The 22246-nt window shown below is 39.3% G+C and overlaps 1 protein-coding gene across 3 annotated transcripts in view; it reads right to left on the bottom strand.

Annotated features, from left to right (window-relative positions):
* Positions 1 to 22246, bottom strand: part of RAI2 (retinoic acid induced 2) — a 54566-nt gene that overhangs the window by 23254 nt on the left and 9066 nt on the right. Inside the window, exon 2 of one of the 3 annotated variants that reach the window (XM_088667771.1) lies at positions 1016 to 1077. The exons of the other annotated variants lie outside the window; for them this stretch is intronic. The gene's annotated coding sequence lies outside the window, so the exon portion shown is untranslated. The remainder of the gene's footprint in view (positions 1 to 1015; positions 1078 to 22246) is intronic. 3 annotated transcript variants of the gene reach the window in all.

Below are 22246 nucleotides of genomic sequence, written 5' to 3'. Positions count from 1 at the left end.
TGTGGATTTGAACCCTGGGCCTCCCAGGTTCTAGTCCAGCTGCTTCATTGTTAATAGACTTTTCTCTCTCCCCTCTTTTATTTTGTTCCCACCCACTCATTTTATTTTCTGTACTCCACAGAATAACACTATGATGAAATGTTGATGAGAAAAAATGCTCCATGGAAAACTGTATCTTATCTTCTCATGATGGGAAAGAACATTTTATTTTTTAAAAAACAACAACAACTAGGTAACTGGATAATTTCAGGCTGTTCGTTTTCTTTTTTTCTTATATTCTTACTGGCAACACAGCTTAGTCATGTTAATGGTTACTCTGGCTAACTGCGAGGCAAACAAAAACAAACCCGTATTTGTGAAAACCCAGGACAAACAGTTCCAAACCTAATCCTATAAACACTGACAAATTTTAAGGCTATATACTCTGACAAAGGCAGATGAGCCCTTAACATGCATGCTATTGAGCAGTGGTGCCTTAGCAATAGCTGCCAACTCTGACCCCACACGGGGTGCTAAATGCATGAATTGCCCTCCTCACCTCTCTGCATTAAAACATTAATGCCGTATTGTCAACGTGGCAGTGGCTTTGGACGTTTCAACTGAAACGGAACACTAAAAATGAATTCCAGGCACCTTTATCAGTGAGGATTTTCAAAGAGAAACATGTTTTTTTGGAGAACTAGAAACGGTTCAATGAGAAAATAATAGCCCCAGTTATAATCTCCGCAATAGCTTCTCAATCAGACAGAAAACCTAATGCCGCAATTGGCAGGTATTGATGTCAATGGGCTTAAGCACCCCTAACCTCTGTCTGACTGCAGCCTGAGAGTGTTGCATTCAATTCCAACCTGACAATGCAGCCGTTGCTTCTTTGTCCCCAATGCACTTTGTTGCACCAAATATAATCTAATACGATGTTTGGCCAAAGATTTCTCAATTCGTATTTTAAAATTGTGGCGTTATGAAGGGGACGGTACTTACACCATGACCACTACAAGCAATACCATCTTCTCACCTGCCAATGTTTCTCTTTCTTTAACAGCAATCCTCAAAAGCTGGCTCCATGGCTCCTCTGTCCTGTATTTTGATACAGAAAGGTTTCACGCCATATATGCACACACTGGATAACTAAAAGACTTGCATTCAAACAATAAAACATCAGGAGTTGGTGAGAGGAGTGACTATTGTGGTAGCTATGGGGAAAATCTATTTATCACTCTGAATGAACAACTATTGAGGATTAAAATTCACAACACACACCTTATTGGCTAACAATGCAAGCTTTGTTCATGCTCAAAAGAAATATCCTTCAGTAGCAATGCATGGCACTAAGACACTCTTCTGAAAAGGCAAGTTAGCAATATCTGCTGGTTGGTATAAGACCCAAACAAGAAGTCGAAACACAAATTGTCTGAACAGCTGCCACTTGATGATGAAGTGTTATCATAGCACATAATTTACCCAGGTCTTCCAGTATAAGCAAACAGTATATTGATCACGCAGTCTGAGCCTAGGGCTTACTGATCTAGTGGGTGGGGATACACTGACTCATCGTTCACACATTACAAAGCTTGATGCTATACAGACACCGAAGAGACATTGCATTAGCGATAGGAAGATGCAGATGTATAGCGGATAAATTCTTAAACAATTTAAAGAAAGGGCACTATTTCATTGGCTATGCTAAAACTCTTCTAATACATGTCTACACATATGCAGTGAATAATACAAGAATATACAAGGGTATTGCACATATTTGTCCAAAACATGGTGAAAGTTTAAAAACTATTTCCTCTTCTGTGCTTTGGATTGTTTTATTTGTTGCTGCTTAATTAATAGTGATCTCTGTTTTCATGAGAAACTAATGACCTCACAGGACACAGGGGATCTCCCATTCCCCTGCCTAATCAATTTAACTATGAAAAATAGTGAAATTATAGTGAAAATGATACTACAAAGGAGACCTGCAAGGCAGGCTAAGGGGATTAATATACAGAGAGCACAGGAAAGAAAACAGATAACTGAGTGGGATCAAGTATGAGACAAGATAAAAGACTGGTTTGCTTAAACTTAACTATCCTCCGTCTCCAAGCACTGCAACATTTAAGCCGTACAGTTTTGCTATGGCTAGACACAGAATAGCCACACCAGACTGATAATATGTTCTATCATAGGCAGGCATCTTGAAGAAAAACCTATGGGTTTTTTTCTCTTTGAAATACAATCAAGCTATATTGCTTTCCAGGTTGAGCAGTCTCTCTCTCTCTCTGAATAAGTATTGGGCTCTATCCAACCAAAGCCTACTCATAATAATTCCATTGAAATGAACGAAGCTAACAAATTCCATTGATTTCAATGAATCAGCTCTAACTATGGCTTAGTCAGAAACAACCTATTTTTGGCGCTGCTTTTCGTTGTTGTTGTTGCCAACAGCAGGAGAAGGCTTCTTAAGAAATAGAAACAGAAAAATGAAGCTATCCTTTTTTAAAGCTAGTAGATAAATGACAAGTGTGTGTGTATCACACTCAAACACACACAAGGGACATCCATAAGTTGGCACCATGTTGGCAGCCCTGTTCACCTATGTTAAGTGAAAAACAAAAAAGATACTGAGTGTTCTTAAGGGTTGGCCATGTACCATTAGATAGATAAATAACCTCCCTCTATTCCTCCTTAACCATTCAGCACACTGTCATGCCAGATATCCCACATACTCTCATTCCTACTTACAAAACTGTTTAATTTTTTACAGCAATGAAAATAGATCTGTAAATGCTGCTAGGCATCCCAGACTGGCAGAGATAAGGCTTAAGTGCATGTGATGAATGCTATGTCATAGAGAGCAATGTGCAAAATGTTATTAAAGGAAGTGGTGATTAATTCCATTGTGTTTAGCCACCGCTGAGAGCAGGGCACCTGAATCATGTAGCACAGTTATGTGCCATAAGACATAATCAGAGTGTTTGAATCAGGAAAATTGCCAAGTGTTTGTGCCCTTAATACTGTACATGCTTGTAGACATTTCAGATGCCTACTTAAATCTTCTTTGCTATTCATTTTTCACTCATCTCGCTGACAGGCATTTCTGAGCTGGATTCCTACTTCAGTTGTTAAGACTTTGATTACAGCTTCCAGTATTTGCGCTTACAGCATAGATAGATTTAACCATGACATGCAAGAAAAAAGTGGAGCTGTTGAGAAAAAAGCTGCTATAGGTAACCCAGTGACCATCATGCAGCTGCCCCTTGATCACTGGGAGAAAGAAGAACAAAATCCAGTAATTCTGGGTTTTGTTTGGACCCTCAGTCGAGCATCCAAAACACTAGTAAATGCTCCAAAATGATATTCTCAAAATGGTTGAATCAGGTAGATGATGCAGATTTTCAAAGACTAAAAAAAAAAATCTGTAATATTTTATAGTGAAAATGGGAAAACCTTCTAAGGCTGCAAACTAGTCTTGAATAGTTGTGCAGTATCCCACAGACTGATATACAATGAACTGGAATTACAGTGGAACCTCTGTTTATGAACACCTCGGTTTATGAATTTTCGGTTTACGAACGCCGCGGACCCATCTGGAACGGATTAATTCACTTTCCATTACTTTCAATGGGAAAGTTTGCTTCAGTTTATGAACGCTTCAGTTTATGAACAGACTTGCGGAACCAATTACACCCATGCTTTGGGTTAAGTACGCTTCAGGTTGAGTACTCTGCGGACCCGTCTGGAACGGATTAATCCACTTTCCATTACTTTCAATGGGAAAGTTCGCTTCAGTTTATGAACAGACTTCCAGAACCAATTGTGTTCATAAACCGAGGTACCACTGTAATATAAAAAAGGCATAGTAATTTTTAAGCCAACCAAGAAGCACTGAAGTGGCCAGTCAACTACCACATCCCAGGTTACGCCACACACACACACACCAGCTATGGTACAAATATGGGCTGTGAAGTCTAGTGCTGCATAACCTCTGCAAAAAATGGACACCGATGCAATCACAGCTACTTATCTATTGGGTTAGGCTTCTAAATGATTCTCTAGTGACAAACCCTCATTAGCGAATATGAGAACATGACATGACATCAGACATTCATAAGCATAACTTGAGACTTGGGACCTGTCATTTAGAAAATAGACAATAAAGTATAATAAAATGCCATAAATCCATCGGCAAGCAAAACAAGATGTCATCTATTTACTGGCACAGTAAAGACATAAAATCCACAAGGCTACATCTTCCAACTCATCCCCTGCAGTGCAAGAGAGCTCACATTTCTGGCACCATAGTAAATGCCTTTCATGAAAAGATGTCCCAGTGAAAGTCCTGTTGTGATTATTACTTTGGGAATAAGCTCTCAGGGCATGCTAGTATTAGAAGTATTTTTAAAATGGAAGTTGTCTTAGTCTCCTTTGGGGAAAAATGTATTAAACAAATTATACTGCTTGCAATTAAAGCCCCTCTGTTGATGGATTTAGTTTCATTTTTCATGTGCTTTATAGTCAGCAACAAAACAAAAAAAATTGAGCTATTCTAAGAACACAGCCACTAAAAACAAATAAAGAGGGGTGTTGTTTTTGTTTTTTACAAGTAACTCTTGAATTTTATTTCCCTAGTAACTGATACATTTTAGATAAAAGGAAGCCATTTAAAATGCATGATGATAACAACAACAACAAGGAAACAGATTTTTCCACTAAAGTCTGACGGCTAAATATTTCTTTTTATTTCAGTCCAAATCTACGAACCACCATTGGCAAAAGCCAGGGGATTTTAAAATTGAACTTTAGTAGATGCTTATATAAAACTTAATGGCTACATCATGGTCACACACATCTGATGGGCAATGTCAAATCCATAGCACTGTCCCAGAAGAAAACATCAGCCAAAGATCAAAATATTGTGACAGAATTAACTGTGTGCATTTCTGTCCCTGCAAGGCGTGGCAGGATTCGGAAACATAAGATGTCTTTAGTTACAGGTAGGTAGCCGTGTTGGTCTGACGCAGTCAAAACAAAATAAAAAATCCTTCCAGTAGCACCTTAGAGACCAACTAAGTTTGTCATAGGTAAGAAGAAGTGTGCATGCACACGAAAGCTCATACCTATGACAAACTTAGTTGGTCTCTAAGGTGCTACTGGAAGGATTTTTTTTATAAGATGTCTTTGACTGAAAGGAGTTTCATCTGCAGGGCTGTATAATCTAACTGTAGTGAATGTAATTAATAGAAAATAGCTGTTGTGAAGACCCATAGTTCTGAGCCATCCAATAGCTGGAGCTGCTAATAAAACAATTTAACTTTCCATTTCATTTTTATCATTAATATTAGTAATAAATTTATGAATCACGTTATGTAGGTGGTGACTTATAAAAATATCATAGAACAATTAAAAATAGTTTTAGAACTGTACAAAAATAACCTGGATTTAAAAACAAGACAAGACAAGCACCAAAGCTGGAAAAGCTAATCGAAACAAGTATGTTTTTGTTTCTGGAAAGTAGCTGTTGTATCTCAACAGGAGTGTGGTTCCACAGAACAGGGACAGTCACACCAAAATTCCTATCATTAACAGCATTAACTTGAATAGCTCAGTTGGTTAGTGTGTGGTGCTGATAACGCCAAGGTTGCAGGTTTGATCCCCGTATGGGGCAGCTGCATATTCCTGCACTGCAGGGGGTTGGACGATGATCCTTGGGGTCCCTCCCAACTTTATGATTCTACTGTGGACCAGGCTTCTGATATTTTGGGGACCTGAAGGAGAAACTCTCCTTAAGAAAGTAGTGACCTACTGAGTACAGTCTCCCCTTCGGTTGCACTGTAAGCAGATGATTTCATTCGCTAGAGTGAGTCAGCGACCTTTTCTCCTTGAAGCTGTCATGTGCAAAATTCCAGTATTCTGTATTAAATTCAAGGCTGTAGTGCAGTAATTTGCAGCAGTCTAGTGCTGATATAATGACATTAGAAATCCCTCCAATGTTTCGCCAACAAAGCACCCATGTCCTACAAATGAAAGCCACACATATCCGCACATATAATTTCTCATTTGGGGCAAACTGCTGCAGTTCTGTTGCATGCAGGTGACTGAACTGGAATGCTAAACTCCCGACAGGCAGAAATTCCCCTTTGTTGTGGCTCCCACGCTTAGGCAGAAGTGGATCTGTGGCTGTGCTGGGCTTAAGGGGGGACTTGTGGGTGAATCACAAGAGCGAAGTTCCTGGCCTGGTGCTGTTCTTGCTTCTCTTCTTCAAGTACTGGATTTGTCCCAAGGAATGTTCATGTTGTCAGCACCAGCTGGTCAGGAGAACAAGTGTGCATAACTGGCAGGCATTTCTGCAGAGATTATTTTGGTGGAGGAAGGTCTCCTTAATGCTGTAGAGATACTGGCTGATAATTATCGTATACAAACATAATGAAGAAGAAGAAGGGTAGCCTTGCAATGAAGATTTGGGGGGTTGCTGTTAAATAGGCAAGGATATTTGTTCTTTTAAAAAGAAATCAAGGAGATACTCACAGCAGAACTGGACATCAGCATAAGAAAGAAATAACATGTTTTTGAAATGTCACAGGACTTCTGTGAGGATACAAACAGCCTTGAATACTACTTTTATTTTTAAAAACCTAAATGTGTACTTACAGTATGTGGTTAAGCTTATAAGCACTTATTTGTGTGTGCGCACTCCCGCACACATATAAATCTGCCATCCCATCTCCCTTTGATCCACATCACAGCAGGTGAAGACAAAAGCCAGGCATTTTACATAAATGCCTTCGCTTTAGTTAGCAGTCACTGTATCACAACAACTACATCAACAACAGTGTAGTGGCATGAAAAAGACACAACTGTGTCAAGTTGTATACAGGCCAGTTGTAGGGTTGCTTTAAAGATGATCTTTCACTCTTCCATGAGTGGACTGACACCTCTGGAGCTAATTCACGGGTGGGAAACTTAGTGCAGGAATCAAATGTGGTTCTCTGGGTCTTTCTATGTTATCCTCAGAACTGAGAAAATGGAACCATACTACCATACTTTGAGAAAAGTAACAGCTCTATAAATCTCTGAAATCTTCTATTTTAGCACTACTGTTTCTCCACATGTGTGTATGTGTGTTCCCTGATGAAAATGCAGTATGCATTATTATTATTATTTGAATTTATATACTGCCCTATACCAGGAGGTCTCAGGGCAGTTCACAAAACAAAATCATAATAGAAAACCACAAAATATATAATCAAAATAAAAACAATCACCCAATACCCCTCCCCCACAAAAAACCACACATTTTAAAAGGGCATAGGATGTCAATCAAATCAACCGCTTAAAGGTGCATATTGAAGGTACTATACTTCTACTAGTTTGTACATAATACAAAAACTGCACAACTTCAAACCACAATTTCATTTCCCCCCTATGAAGCTGTTGCATTAAACGGACAGTTCTAATTCATCATCATTGAACCAAAGCCCTCTGGGCCACATCACCAACTCTTCCTGAAAATATGATTTTCTGTTTGACCTCTCTCCTAGAAATTAAAGGACACAGTCCAATAGCATTATAAAGATGTTAAGCCTTGTCCTGACATTAGTAGTTTGCAGCAGCAACGTTTAGTTTCTAAAATTATGACAGAATGCTAATAACGCCTCACAACACAATCTGAACCATATCTACTGAATTCAATGGTGCTTACTCCCAAGTCAGTGGGGTGAAGATTGCAGAGAGAGGTGGAGGAGGTGGAGGTGGCACCGAGCCTTACTGAGGGTGGGGGGCTGGCTAGTCCAACAACGAGGTAAGTAGGGAGCTCCCCACACCTGTTACCTTAGAAAATTATATTCTGCTTCATCATTGGCTCAGGTGCGTTTAACACACTGTGGCTGACTATTAATCAAACACTTCAGTTCAAAAGCCAAGATACAAAGATTGTGGAGTTAGCTCCGAGAGAAGTTTACAGTTACTTTTCTCAAAACAGCAAGTTCCAAATGCCAAGAGAAAAACATGATGGTGAGGTTACATAGATGCCATGCGAAAAAGTGAGTGATCAAAGTGTGGCTATTCCACAGTGTGGAAGCAACTTCTGTACGAATCTGGCATTAGTAAAAGAAAAATATCACTTAGTATTGTATGTGCATAACAATTTCATGGAGTGGGGGAATGCATGGCTATATCTGAGGTATTTTAACATTGCATTTGTTTGAGAACAGGATTCATGGATATTTATTGCTCAGAAAATAAGTAATCTCCTATGATGTGGGTTTAGCAGGAGGTGGAAATGATGCATTAGGAGTTGTTGACGAGAAAAGCCCCCCTCTAGTTGGATGGGAGGAGTGCCTGGACGCGTTCGGAGGATTTAGGAGTTGTGACGCACTTTGAATTGGAGCAGCGACCTGAAGCTAAGTTCAGCTATAGGGCAAGGAGATCCATTAATTTACCAAGAGTCTATGCATGGTGTGAGGTCTGGTTCTTCTGCCTGGAAAAGCTGTGAATTTTATAAAGATCGTTAATCTATGAGAGAAAACGAAAGTGATTTGAGTTTTTTTAAGATGGCGCTGCTTCGTGTTGAGAGTCGACGCAATAGGGACGCTCCAGACCAAGAAGATTTATGGGGAGGCTGGACTGATTAACTCACACAGGAGAAAGAACATTTGTGAAACTTTGTTTGACATTTATCTCAGCAGCTGGGAAATAATCGGTTGAAAGAGGAAAACATCTATGTGACTGTAAGGGAAAGATCTGGATTATTATGAACTCGGAGAGACGATTTGAACTTTAGAAAAAAGACGGCAGTGGACGGTTGCGAGGAATCCCCAATTTCTTGAAGCATGGGAACCCCAAAAAAATTTTTCTAGATGATTTGGCATAACATTCGGTTTGATTGATATATATGTGTATAATTTGAAATAATGAATGTGATATAATTGGTTTTAATTGGAAAAATTAATAAAAAATATATTTAAAAAAAGAGGTGGAAATGATGCATTACTGTAATGCCAAGTACAGAGGCACATTTTGGGGTAGACATCCAATTTGGCCTTCAAGCTTGCTCTGAATGGGAACATTATTTATTTATCTCAATTTCTGCAATGAATAAGTGAAAATGAATTAAAAAGCAAAGTAGCAAAGTGCTGTAGTTTTAAACCAAGAACAACTCATGGACCCACCCAATTCTGATACTGTAATAAAGTTTGTTGAGAGATACTATCAGAGTGTAAAAATGTGTACGCTGAACACTGTCAAGGGAAAGGTCATTTCTATATAATGCTCATTATGACGCTTGGGGGGATAGTTTATTTCAAAAACACAGCTCTTTCAAAATGTCTCTGTCAGTAATTATGATCTGCTGAGAAGAAGAAGTAGGGCAGATTAAATACCCTTTTCAACTGCTCTCAGTGTGTTTCCAAAAAATTGTTTGAATGAAGGGAAAAAACCCAACCTACTCTGGTTTTGTAAAGCCAAAGACGTTTTTATTTTTAAAATAAATAACTAATGTTCCCGTTCAGAGCAAGCCTGAAGGCCAAATTGAATGTCTACCCCAAAATGTGCCTCTGCACTTAGCATTACAGTAATGCATCATTTCCACCTCCTGCTAAACCCACATCATAGGAGATTACTAATTTTCTGAGGAATAAATATCCATGAATCCTGTTCTGAAACAAACGCAATGCTAAAAATACCTCAGATACAGCCATGCATTCCCCCACTCCATTCAGATTGGTAAAACTCCAATACATACTAAATACTTTTCTGTCTTCAAACTCCCATTATCTCAGAGTAGTACTGGGATGGTTACTTTTTTTATCAGATCTTCTTTCTATGCTGTGCAATACTGGCATGTACACAAATTATTGCTGCTACAGTACAATCACATCCAACACCGATTTAACTAGCGCAATTTCAATCATAGACGTCTAAAGGCCGTTAGTTGAAATCCCGAAATGCAAGAAGGCTTAAAAGCTATTTTGTGCTGGATTTTTCTTGTGAAAAAAGAGCTTTTAAACTCTCTGCCTTGGGAAGCAAGGCTCTCTCAGTGTATCAGGTCTGGGGTGCTTCCATGAGATCTCGTAGGAACTGGAATAGCTCTGTGAGATCCTCCCATGGACTTCAAAGCTGGCGTGCAGAGAGGGCCTTGGTCCCCAAGCACGGTAGAGAGCTTAAAAGCTCTTTTTGAGCTGGGAAAAGCAAGTTGTGGGGTGTTCCTGTGAGATCACAGAAGGCCCAGGATGTTTGCACAGGGGCAATGCCAAGGGTTTGGGTATATATGTTTTTGTGCATATGTGGAACTCTTGGAATCGAATTCTAAGATGAGATCATACTGTATATGCAAATATGGATGTTGAAGAAACTTATTGACACAAGGAAATTAAATACACACACAGACACACAATTCTTCCAAGGAGCTTGGTATCAAGGTTACTCAAGGATTTTGTCATGTCTGCATTTTAGAGCAAACGAACCTGATTTGCAATTCCTAGGCTAATATATCAGAACGCAGTAATGTTTCAGTTTTTTAAGACTTCTTTTAATTTTGCAACACAGTTTTCTGCTGAAGTGTACCTAAATCCCAATTAAAATGTGCATTTTGTGAAAAACAGAGATAACAATGTGAATATTTCATGCAGTTAAAAATTATCCACAAATTGATATGGAAATGAGATTGAACAATTGAGCACATGCAAAACTGACACAGACCAGAAACAGGCGGATCCTTCCATTCCCTACTCAAGGTTGTATAGCAAGGTTCTCCCCACATTTATCATTATAAAAACCTGAGGTAGGCTAGAATGGGTATTGGTCATGGCTAAGGGTCACCCAGTGAGCTTCAAGGCACAGTCCAAGGTTTATATTCTTTCCACTGCACCACAACTTGAATAAGTCTTGGGCACTATCTGATGAAGAGACTGCAGCATTCAGAATAATTCTCATTTCATATGAAATGAAACCCAAACGCTACATGATTTGACCACTTCTGCTGCAGTAACACCATGTGCTGCTGTTTTCTCATTACGCCATTGTAATCAATATTGGTAGTAAATTCCATTTTTTTAAAGCTTACCAGCATTCAACTCTGTAGGTGATTAGTTGTACTGTAATACCAATATATTTTGTGGTGTTCAGTGGCATGAGTATAAGTAGGGTCCTCGAAAGGGTGCTGAGTAACCAAAAGAAAGATAACATACTACTGAAGGCAATATGCCCATAAAAATGCAGCACTTTTCTATAGTCAAAATGCCCGACAGTAGAGTGGTGGTGGGTGATGAAGAGGATGGTGAATGGGTTTCCTGTGTCCCTTCCAATGGCATGACGTCAGGATTTCCTATTGCCAATAAAATGCAAATCCCCGCTGCCACAAATTCTGGCAAGATGTACCTTCTCTCATCTTCTCTTGCCCCTTTTTTGTAGCAAAAGGCAAGTACTGTAATGGAATAGCAGTGGTTTTCTACAATTACCGTGAAGCCTGATTCTGTGAATCATTAGAAGCCCTCGGCCTTCATTAACGTCAGTAGGAAGAACAGGTACTGAGCATTTCACAGGGTTGGACCTGTCATTGCTGCAAGAGAAGACTAACAATTGCCCTACAATTACTAGGATGTTCCTGTCACAAGAACACTAGTTTACAGAAGTCATATTACTGTAATCTAGAGTTAATTACTTCCTGGCTTTAAGTACCAGCTGAAAAAACCAGAAAGGAGTAAGTGTGCACAGAGGGTTGTGGTTTTTTGTTTTTTTTTAAATGCCACTTAGCAAAGTTCACAGAACAGAGACCAACTGTGATAAACGTTAACTCAAATGTACAAAGAAACAAACACACACACACACACACACATATGTGTGTGTGTGTTTGTGTGTGTGTGTGTGTGCTTCCTTTTTGGTAAAAAGATTGCCTTTGGTTATTTTAAATCACTTGATAAACTGAATAATGCATGCCCTCTTCACCCCTTACGTTTCTTTTGCTGAAAAATTAAATTAAATTTTATATCAGTGAAAACAAAGTCAGGGCTATATACTGAAAGCCTTTGATATGGCAGATTTAGTGTTGCTATGCTGTTTTCCTGAAAGGCCTCATTGCCTTTAGCACTTGTCTGACAAGACAAAACTTCAGCATGAATCTTTTTTTCCTATAACAGAGATGTAGTGCTAGCAAAATAAGCACCTGTTGGATTTCTGCCACACAGCTGTTTATTTTTAAAAATGTTGGGGGGGAAAGGTAGCAGCAAACACCCATTTCTCCATGAATACCTAATACTCTTCAGATCAATTCTCATGGAAGGCACGACAGATATTCCACAGGAAACAGCATGCACACTGCATATTGAGGCAGCCACCATGTGTTAGTTTATATATATTTATTTTTAATGTTGTTGCCAGTCAGGGCTTCCTAGCAAATGTAAATAAAGACAAACACATCTGTGCAATCAGCACACATACATCACAGTGATCTACATTGAAGTGCAATGCTATTTAAATGCACAATAAGCTGAAATTAAGGCAATAGAGAGTTCTTTCTTCAGTGCCAAAAGCCTAAATGCCAAACTTTTATTTTATCCTGGCACTGGATGCAGAAATGCTCTTGTTTCCTATATAGATCACCAGCAAATCTGGAGTTCAAGCTCTGCTGGAAAAGCCATAAAAGCACTTTGCCATTAAGCGATGTTCAGCATCTTCCCATTCTGTCTGTTTCATAATACATATAATACAGAGCATTTATTCCACCCATAAGCTTGTTTCAATTATATAGTTGATGGGCAATTTAATGCACACTTCAATATAAAAAAGGAAAATCACAATATTGAACCTGCTGTCACCGCTTTTATATTTGTCTCTAGCGTAGCATTAAATCCAACATTGATATGCAATTCTTGCCCTTCTTTTCTTGCTCACCTGCCCAGTCACTACCATCAAGTGCTCCACCAGGGAAACAAAGTGATCTACTATTTTCACAGCACTGTGTGGGCCTCAACTCACCATCAGTTGATTCCCCCCATATATATATATATATATATATATATATATATATATATATATATATTATATATATATATATATATAAAACAACTGTTCGCATGACCTTAAAGGTCATCTCAACCCACACTGTATATACCCAGTTGATCACTGGACTCTGCAGGAAAGGGCATCATCATCAGGAAGTCTTCTCCATACAATATATGAATCAGACAACTTGTATGGTGGCATGTACCCTTTGGAACTCCCATTATATACATTATCAGGCAGGCAACATCAATATTTTCTTTTTGGTGCCCAATGAAGACCCCTCTCTTCCAGCAAACTTCTTAAATGGATATTTTTATCACAGTGTGTATCTGCATTGGCAAAAAAAAAAGAGGGAGGGAGGGAGGGGAGGGGGTACACAAATGCAAAACCGAGATGTTACAGTGGTGCCTCGCTTAACGAATGCCCTGCTTAACGAAATTTCCGCTTAACGAAAGGATTTTTCTAGCGGAGGTTGCCTCGCTAGACGAATGCGTTTTACGAAAAATTCGTCTAGCGAATCGCGGTTTCCCATAGGAATGCATTGAAATTCAATTAATGCGTTCCTATGGGCAAAAGAAATTCAAAAAAAATTCAGTGCATTCCTATCTGATTCGCTAGACAAATTTTTCGCTATAAGAAAAGACCCGTGGAACGAATTGATTTCGTCTAGCGAGGCACCACTGTATTTCTATCTCTAAGTTGAGGTAAGGTCATTCATTTGGAATAGGAATTCTGAGTTAACATTTGTACTTAATTCTCACAGCTATTATGCGGTGAATTAACTCAAGTATTGACTGCACAGCTTTCTGAATTCTCTGAGACCAGAGGAAATCTCCACTTGCCAGACTCTTGAAAAATGTTGTGGCTTGATTCCAGAAGCATGGGTACTCGCAATCTAGGCACACTGTTGCCTCGAACATGTATTATTTGTTTAATTTATTTTTATTTATGAAGCATTTCTCATGAAGCATCCAGAAGCAATTTAACAATACCTGTACAGTAAAAGTATCAATAAGAACACACACACAGAGAGAGAGAGAGAGAAAGAGAGAGAGAGAGCTCTCTGTCCCATTTCCACATTTATCTGTATTTTTTAAAAAATCCATGAAGCCCCTGACGCTATGTGCTCTGCTGAGGAAAACGTATAGCTGCTTGCACATTTCCCACAACAAAATAAATAGCAGCATCATGAAGATGGAGGTATTTATTTAGATTGGGAAAATTTAGTGATGAAAAGAATTAAGCACCCTCCCACAAGTAGCAGACTGGATAACAAGGACTGCTGCAAAACAGACAAAACACACCTGAAGGAGCTAAAATGTGCATGGGGGGTGGGGGAGGTGGGGGGGAGACATTTCTCACCCCCTGAAATGGCAATTTTCATAGCAAACAGTCAAGCCTCCTGAAACTTTGATGGCACAATACTCCACAAAGTGGAGTGTAACCCCACGACCTATGTTTGTTTTACGTGGGCAAGGATGATCCATTTTGCTGCATTTTTGCCCTCTCTTATATCCATTGTCAGTTACATACCTCTTTGAAATTGCTTTGAATAGTAAATTCTAGCCTGTTTCACATACACCACAACATACAATGGCATTTTAACACCATCCTTTAATTCAGAAATTAAAGAGAGAAGCAGGACCCTCATTGATAAAAATGCTCAGCTTTTAACTCATTTTCCTTTGCTTGTAGCACAAACTTGCCTACGTACAGAAACAAGGACAGATCAGATATGAAAAACATTAACCAGATGATCTTTTACCTTGTACCACGTAATTATTCACATCATGAGCACTAAGTGTTCTTATCAAAGACAGATTTGTGCCTGTTTCAACAAATGCTTTTAATAAACTGTGTGCTTCCTCAGTCCCTTGAATCTTCTGGACAAATTTTAGGCAGTCTCCCACAGATTATCACATATGTGCCTTCTTAGCAGTGTCATAAAGCTTAGCTTTATTTTGTTGAAGTTAGCACTGTCTGATGCTTAAGATTATAATAGTATGTAAAAGTGATGTGATTTTAAACATTAACTCTATGTAATCATACTCTAAATGCTCTCCTTGGTTCTCCCTTCTAAAAATGCTCCATTTTTGAGCCAGTTACCTGTTGAATCTCCAGCCAGCCTCACTTAGATGCACTTTTACTGAGCTGCATTTTCAAGCTACCGGTATGCCTGCCATCCCAGACGGAAGATATAACAGGGTACAGTACAAAGACAGACTCTGTATATGTGGGCAACCGCAGGTGGAAGACATCTTGCACTATTTACTATATTGCCCACTATACATAGGACCCAGGAGGCGATTTCTCACCTTACCATCTGTACTGGAAAAAATATCTCTTCCTGGCAAAGAAGGTCCTAAACAATTCAGTGACTGATAAAGTCACCCTTTTTGCTTTGGCGGCCGAAAAGATCAGAAAGGAGAGTCTGGACAATATAGCCATGAAATGTGAGGGAGATGCAGAGATCTAAATAGAGACCATTATTTGTGGCGTGACACCCCTTTTGCTTGTATTTATTTTCGATTCAGTTTTGTCATGGTCAATGCTTAGTACAATAAATTGGATTGTATGCAATCATACTTCTGGTTTTAACTGGAGAGCTGACAAAATGGAAAAAATCGTAAAGACTGATTACTGGAACCACAGTAAGTCTAAGCTGAAAGAGCCTCCATATTCTAGGCCAGAGCTTTCCAAACTCTTCATGTTGGTGGCACTCTTTTTAGACGTGCATCATTTCGCGACACAGTAATTCTGTTTTACTAGCAAACTGAAGGTTAAACTAGCCCCTTTCCAGCCCCGGGAGGAGCGCAGGGAGAATTCACGCGACACACCTACACACTGCAACCGATACACTAACGTGTCATGACACACAGTTTGGAAAGCTCTGTTCTAGGCAGTTTCGCTGCAGTCTTCTGTACCAATGAGCCTCTTTACCAGGTTATAGACTCTTTGCACAGTTGGCAGCCAATTAAAACAAAGGCAGGGTAAGTTGCAATCCTATTGCTTGCAAAAAGTCATTTGAACTTTGCATCCTATACCCAGAGAGATGGGATGCCTCTTGGTGCTGCTGGACTCCAACAGCCCCACTCAGTATGGCCATTGGTCAGGAATGATACAAGTTGTTGCAGTCCAGCACCCTCTGAGAGTCAAGGGTTCCTCACCCCTGCCCTACTGTATAGGAATCTCAAAACTACATGATTCACATCTCAAGGCAGATGACATAAAGCAGCAACAACAACAATGAAACAACCATATATGTAAGTGGCAGAGCTGGCTACTTGAAGTACAAATTTTGACTGCTGTTAACCTGCTTGCCGAAGAGAGAAACTAATCTTCTAAGGATTATGTCCTTATTTAGATGTGTTTCAATCAAAGCTACTTAAAGTGATTTCATAAGGAACCAAACAAAGATTTGATTGTCAGTGCTCATTGTGTACCAAACTCCTCTGTTACATCCCTGTCCTAGACCTGTTGACTTGAAGTACAGGCTTGACAGCATACCACTTTAAAATATATACACCAAAGGAAAGTACACTAAAGGGGAGGGAGAAACACCCCAGTAATTCCAAACAACTCACTCATCAATCATAGCTCTGGTTTTACTCATTAGCTAAAAATACTGAAATTCATGAGCAGCCAGGCTGGCTCATCTCAAAGCAATCGGTCTGAAGGTGGCCTATACTTCTTGTTTCAGAGCTTTCATTTATGGAGGACTAGATACTTACTTAAAAATGGAGAGGGGGATCAACATCTGGGGTTCCTTGCAGGTATGGGCTCTGATTACAATTGCATCATAATAATCCAACCAGGCACAATTCATTCTCTCCCAATGCATCAGTTTGTTCAGTGACAAGTTTGTTCAAGACACTATTGCTTTAAATGCTAAATATACCCAAATACAGCTATACATTCTGATTGGCTTGCTGTGGGGTGGTATGGAATACATTCAGATACCACTGGAAGTTATCCATTAGCCAAGAATTATTCAAGATGATACACTCCACAAGAAGTTCTTGTTCCCTACCACCATGATACATACAGCAACCAATACTGTAATGCTTTTTCATTAAGGGCAAGGGTAGGCAACCTGAGGCCCGTGGGCCAGATGCGGCCCAATCGCCTTCTCAATCTGGCCCACGGATGGTCTGGGAATCTGCGTGTTTTTACATGAGTAGAATGTGTGATTTTATTTAAAATGCATCTCTGGGTTATTTGTGGGGCCTGCCTGGTGTTTTTACATGAGTAGAATGTGTGCTTTTATTTAAAATGCATCTCTGGGTTATTTGTGGGGGATAGGAATACGTTCATTTTTTTCCTTCAAAATATAGTCCAGCCCACCACATGGTCTGAGGGACGGTGGACCGGCCCACGGCTGAAAAATGTTGCTGACCCCTGATTAAGGGCATATTTTGAGGTTTTCTGATATAGACTATTATGGAAGAGGACTATGGTTCTATAAGCATTTTGCCAAACAATAATCCACCTAGCAAGTTCCTTTAAGTTCAAGAAGTTGTGTGTGTGTGTGTGTGTGTGTGTGTGTGTGTGTGTGTGTGTGTGTGGAAGCAGCACCAAAATTTTGATCTTCCTTGAATAACAGTAAATCCAGCATCTATTTTCAATTAAACTGAAGCCATTTTGCCCTTGCCAAAGTGCATTCTCCTAACATTATCACAAGAACCTTCTGTAGCTCTTAAATACTGTAATGTGTTTTGTGAATATACTGGATATCACTGGTTACTATTTGTTCCAGGTCTTTTTGTATGGCTATATATATAAAAAAACACATCCTGGTATAAATCCTTGGGTCATCCTTCTTCTTGCCTCTCTTCACAGTGAGAGTTACTCCTGCCTTATAATCCATTGTTGACTTTCAGAAAAGGACACCAGCTTTTATTCAAGGACCTTCAGTCAAAGAAACACTCAGTGAGAAAGGTTTTTAAAATCCAAGGACATCATCATTTAGATTAAGCTTCTTGTAGAGTTTTGTTTACAAATATGGCCCGCTGTTTTAATTAGAAAACTGATTAAATGTGTCATATTTTATCCATTTTTTCTAAGAATGGGGACTATAACTTAGAAAGGCTGCTTATTTGTCTTGCACATATTCACATGCACACACACACAAAAAAAAACATTTTGAAAGATTGACAGTGCATTTGTTACCTTTCTTACACAAAAATTTTTTCTTGCATATAAACTATTATATAGAGGGTATATAGATCAGAATATGTAATTCAGCTGTTATATACACAACTTGTTTTATAGTTCGTGAGAACATGCTATCACGCCCTAGCAATTCATTGGGACTTGATCTATGGAACTTTTCTAAAATATATTGATAATCATTTAATGACAAGAGTTCTTCACATTAAGAACTTTATTACAGTGTTAAGGCTTCAGCTACAATTTCTCAAAACCTTCACTGGCTTCAGATAGAATCACAATAAAATACTACTGCCAACACCTCATTGTCCCTGCCATGTGGCAAACCTCTGAATGTCCCCTGCACTCTTCCTTACCAATCAATTACACTCAAGTCCTTGTTTCTGAGGCAGCATTCTCAAATCTCCCCTAGTGATTCTACTGCAATTCGCTCACAAATCATTCAATAGTAAGCATTTCTCTCCTTTAGGTTGGTACCATATTGGATCTACACTAAGTTGAGGTATATCTCAAACCCCGCTTCCCCTATATTCGTTATGCAAAATAATACATTATGAGAATACTGTAATAATGCCTGTATAAATTAAATCTCATTCATTGCACAGGTGCATTCTCTTCAATGGAGTATTAACCTACAGGCCTATTAGAGATAGATAAGAGGGGTGTAAGGATGCAATTTATGTCCACAAGAGCATTCATTTCAATTATTGAGATGCCCCATTAGATAGCTGAATTATCTGTTCTTGTCTGTTCTTGCCCATATTCTTCAATTGGTCCTCCACTGTTGGAAGCATCAGAATTGATCCCTAAGGCATTATATGCAGCGCACAGAGTACACATGTTCCACGGGGCCTATTTTAAAAGACTCGCCCTGTACAAAGATGAATGATTTGATCAGGGATGGGTAACCCATGGCCCTCCAGATTTTGCTAGACTGCCACTCCCATCATCCCTGCCCATTGGCCATACTGGGTGGGGCTGGTGGGAACTGAGATTCCAGTTACACATAGAGGACAACAGGTTCCCCATCTCTGGGTTAGATAGTTATCACACTCAAACAGCCATAAATTCTGGTGGTGATTTCTTGTTGCAAGGCTATAGCTCAGGGACAGAGTACATGCATGTATCCATAGGCACCCATATTCACTCCCAGATAAACTGAGGAAAGGACTCTTGCCTGAAACCCTGAAAACTCAGAATCTGCTGTTGAATTTGTTTTCTATGATTTAGCTACAGATGAAAGAACAGACATGAGCAATATAGCATAGCTTGCAATCTTTTTGCCTGGAATCACACCATGTTTTGAGACTACAAGAGTTACTGTAAATAACATAACAAAATAACATATGCTTAAGCCTTGATCCAGGTCAATTGTGTTCTGTACTGCTACATCAGTCACAGGGAGAATCTTTCTGCATACTCTCTTGGTCTGAGAAGCATCACTAAAGGCACGGCTCTGAATAGCCCACCAGTTCAAATAACTTACGGTATTATATTCAGCCAGTTTTTACTCAGAGTAGACTACTGAAGTTAATGGACCTAAGAAAAAGGATTAACAGCTTTAAAGAGAAATGTGTTGCTTAGTATACTTTGTTATGGTGCAATCAACAGCCTTCTTCAGCTGCTTAAGTGTGCTTTTGCTGAAGACTTTCATACCAAAAAGTCTAATATGAAAAACCAATTGAGAGATTTGAAAACACTCATGATAGGAATATTGTGTAATTGTTTCTGCAGAGTAAAAGTGCCAAGTAAAACAGTTTTTTTAAAAATAAAATAAAAAATTATTAAATAAATAGATCTTTTGTCTGTTCTATTCTTTAAAAAAACAAACACCTTTGACCTTTCAAGATGGCCTAAACATACAGAATATTCCCTGCAATTTTACCTTCCGTGTTTATGCTTTCTTGACAAACAGATAACTTGTTTATTGAGCATTCATCCTGGTTTGTTTTTAGATAGATTAGATGACGTTGCATCAAACAAATGTTTAATGAAGTTACATCAAACATTTTCCAGTCACTTCCTTTGTCACAAAAAGTCACATATTTGGGGAAAGTGGGTTGTATCACAAGAGCTTCAAGAACAGCCTGAATGTGCTGGCATGAATCCCAACCGAAAACAGTGACAGTCTAGAAGTGCCCAAGGCTTCAATAACATGCATCGCACACACACTCAGGAGAAATGGCCTTGAACAGGCAGACTAGAGCCAAGGCTTTCAATGATCAGGGGTCAGTTCTGCAGGGGCTTTCTGCAGCCATGCAGTTAATAGTATATTCTGCTTGCATTCTACACAGACTAAAAGCAGATTTACAAATCTCCAGTACCTGTACATCATTTGAAAAAGAAGCACAATGCAAGGCTTGTTGGCAAACTATTGAAATAGCACACAAAAACATTCTACAGAGAATGTTTTTAACATATGTAAAGAAACTAGAAGGGCAAGGAAGCCATTGCCGAAGGATAACAATTAGGCACAGATTTTAAATCTGTAAATTAAAGCATGTGATGTTGTTCCTAACGTCTACACACACATCACAATAGGTTTCAAACAGCAACATCACACAGGTATTTTTTCTAGAGCAACAGAATGAATGCTTTATATGACTGTAGGTACTAAATTATATTTATTGCCACCAGTGTGGGACAGCATTACACTGTGGGAGGACTTTACTAATGAGGGAGCAATCAAGCAGCAATAAAAACTTTATGGCATTCCCACATCAAAACATATATTGTCCATGTCGCTTTATTGTGTTGCTGTCTGTCCTTTTTCAGTACTGTTCTTACACTGCATATTTCTGCAACTACATCAGTTCTTCCAGCTGCCTCTTTTTCCCCTTGCACCTTTCTACCACTCATAAGTTATCTCATTTCCCTCTAACACAGTTGCATCATTTACCTCCTTTTAAATGTTAGTGCTGAAACAGCCAAGTAACATGCAGTGCATGTTTGAATCTAAAAAGGCAAAAAACCCACATTGTTTTATAAACTGATTGCTACTTTTTATTTCCTTCAAACACCAACACAAGGTGTGGTGGAACAGTGAATACAAATTATCAGGTTCATCAAGGGTCATTCTGTTGCTGGCATGCTATATTTCTACATGGATGCAATGAAATCAAATTCCTGGATATGGACCAAAGATCTGCCCTTGTTTACAGTCATACCTCGGTTTAAGTACGCTTCACTTTGAGTACTTTCAGGTTAAGTACTCCGTGGACCCATCTGGAACGGATTAATCCACTTTCCATTACTTTCAATGGGAAAGTTCGCTTCAGGTTAAGTACGGACTTCCAGAACCAATTACACACATACTTCGGGTTAAGTACGCTTCAGGTTGAGTACTCCGCGGACCCGTCTGGAATGGATTAATCCACTTTTCATTACTTTCAATGGGAAAGTTCACTTCAGGTTAAGTACGCTTTAGTTTAAGTACTCCGTGGACCATCTGGAATGGATTAATCCACTTTCCATTACTTTCAATGGGAAAGTACGCTTCAGGTTAAGTACAGACTTCCGGAACCAACTGTGTACTTAAACCAAGGTACCACTGTATGGCCAGTTTCTGTTGGCATTAAGAACAGCCCTTCACACAAAAAAGAGCTCTGAAGAGATGGAGGAACAGAAACATGCAAGCAACTGAATTACTAGGTTCACACTACTGAATAAGTCATATTAAACTGCTGTGCAGTTGCATCAATATTACTGCTAACATTTCCCACCCAGAGACTAACCATTTCTTTGTCCCAGGAAAGGCAGAGCAGGAGTGCAAATGCATGCAAATCTCTTTAGGTGTTCTCTTCTGACCCATAAATATGTGAAGTACCAGTGGTCTTCAAGTGCCAGCTTCTTTGGCACCAGGGCACTGCCTGTGCCGGCAGCTCTCTGAATTACATGAGATGATGGGGGTCACAGTTTAGTTCACATGCTTTGCATATTTAGAGGCCCAAATCCAATCACTGATATCCAAGGTTGAAGGATCTCCAATAGCAAGGCCTCTGCAGCTGCCAGTCTCAGTGCCTTGGACTACATTGACCAATAACAGGAACATCGGAATCTGCCTAGTACCGAGACAGACCTCTGGCCCATCTGG

Source organism: Zootoca vivipara, chromosome 4 (genome assembly GCF_965207765.1).
Source record: "Zootoca vivipara chromosome 4, rZooViv2.hap1.1, whole genome shotgun sequence".
Taxonomy (NCBI): domain Eukaryota; kingdom Metazoa; phylum Chordata; class Lepidosauria; order Squamata; family Lacertidae; genus Zootoca; species Zootoca vivipara.
This window is presented reverse-complemented; position numbering and strand designations above follow the sequence as displayed.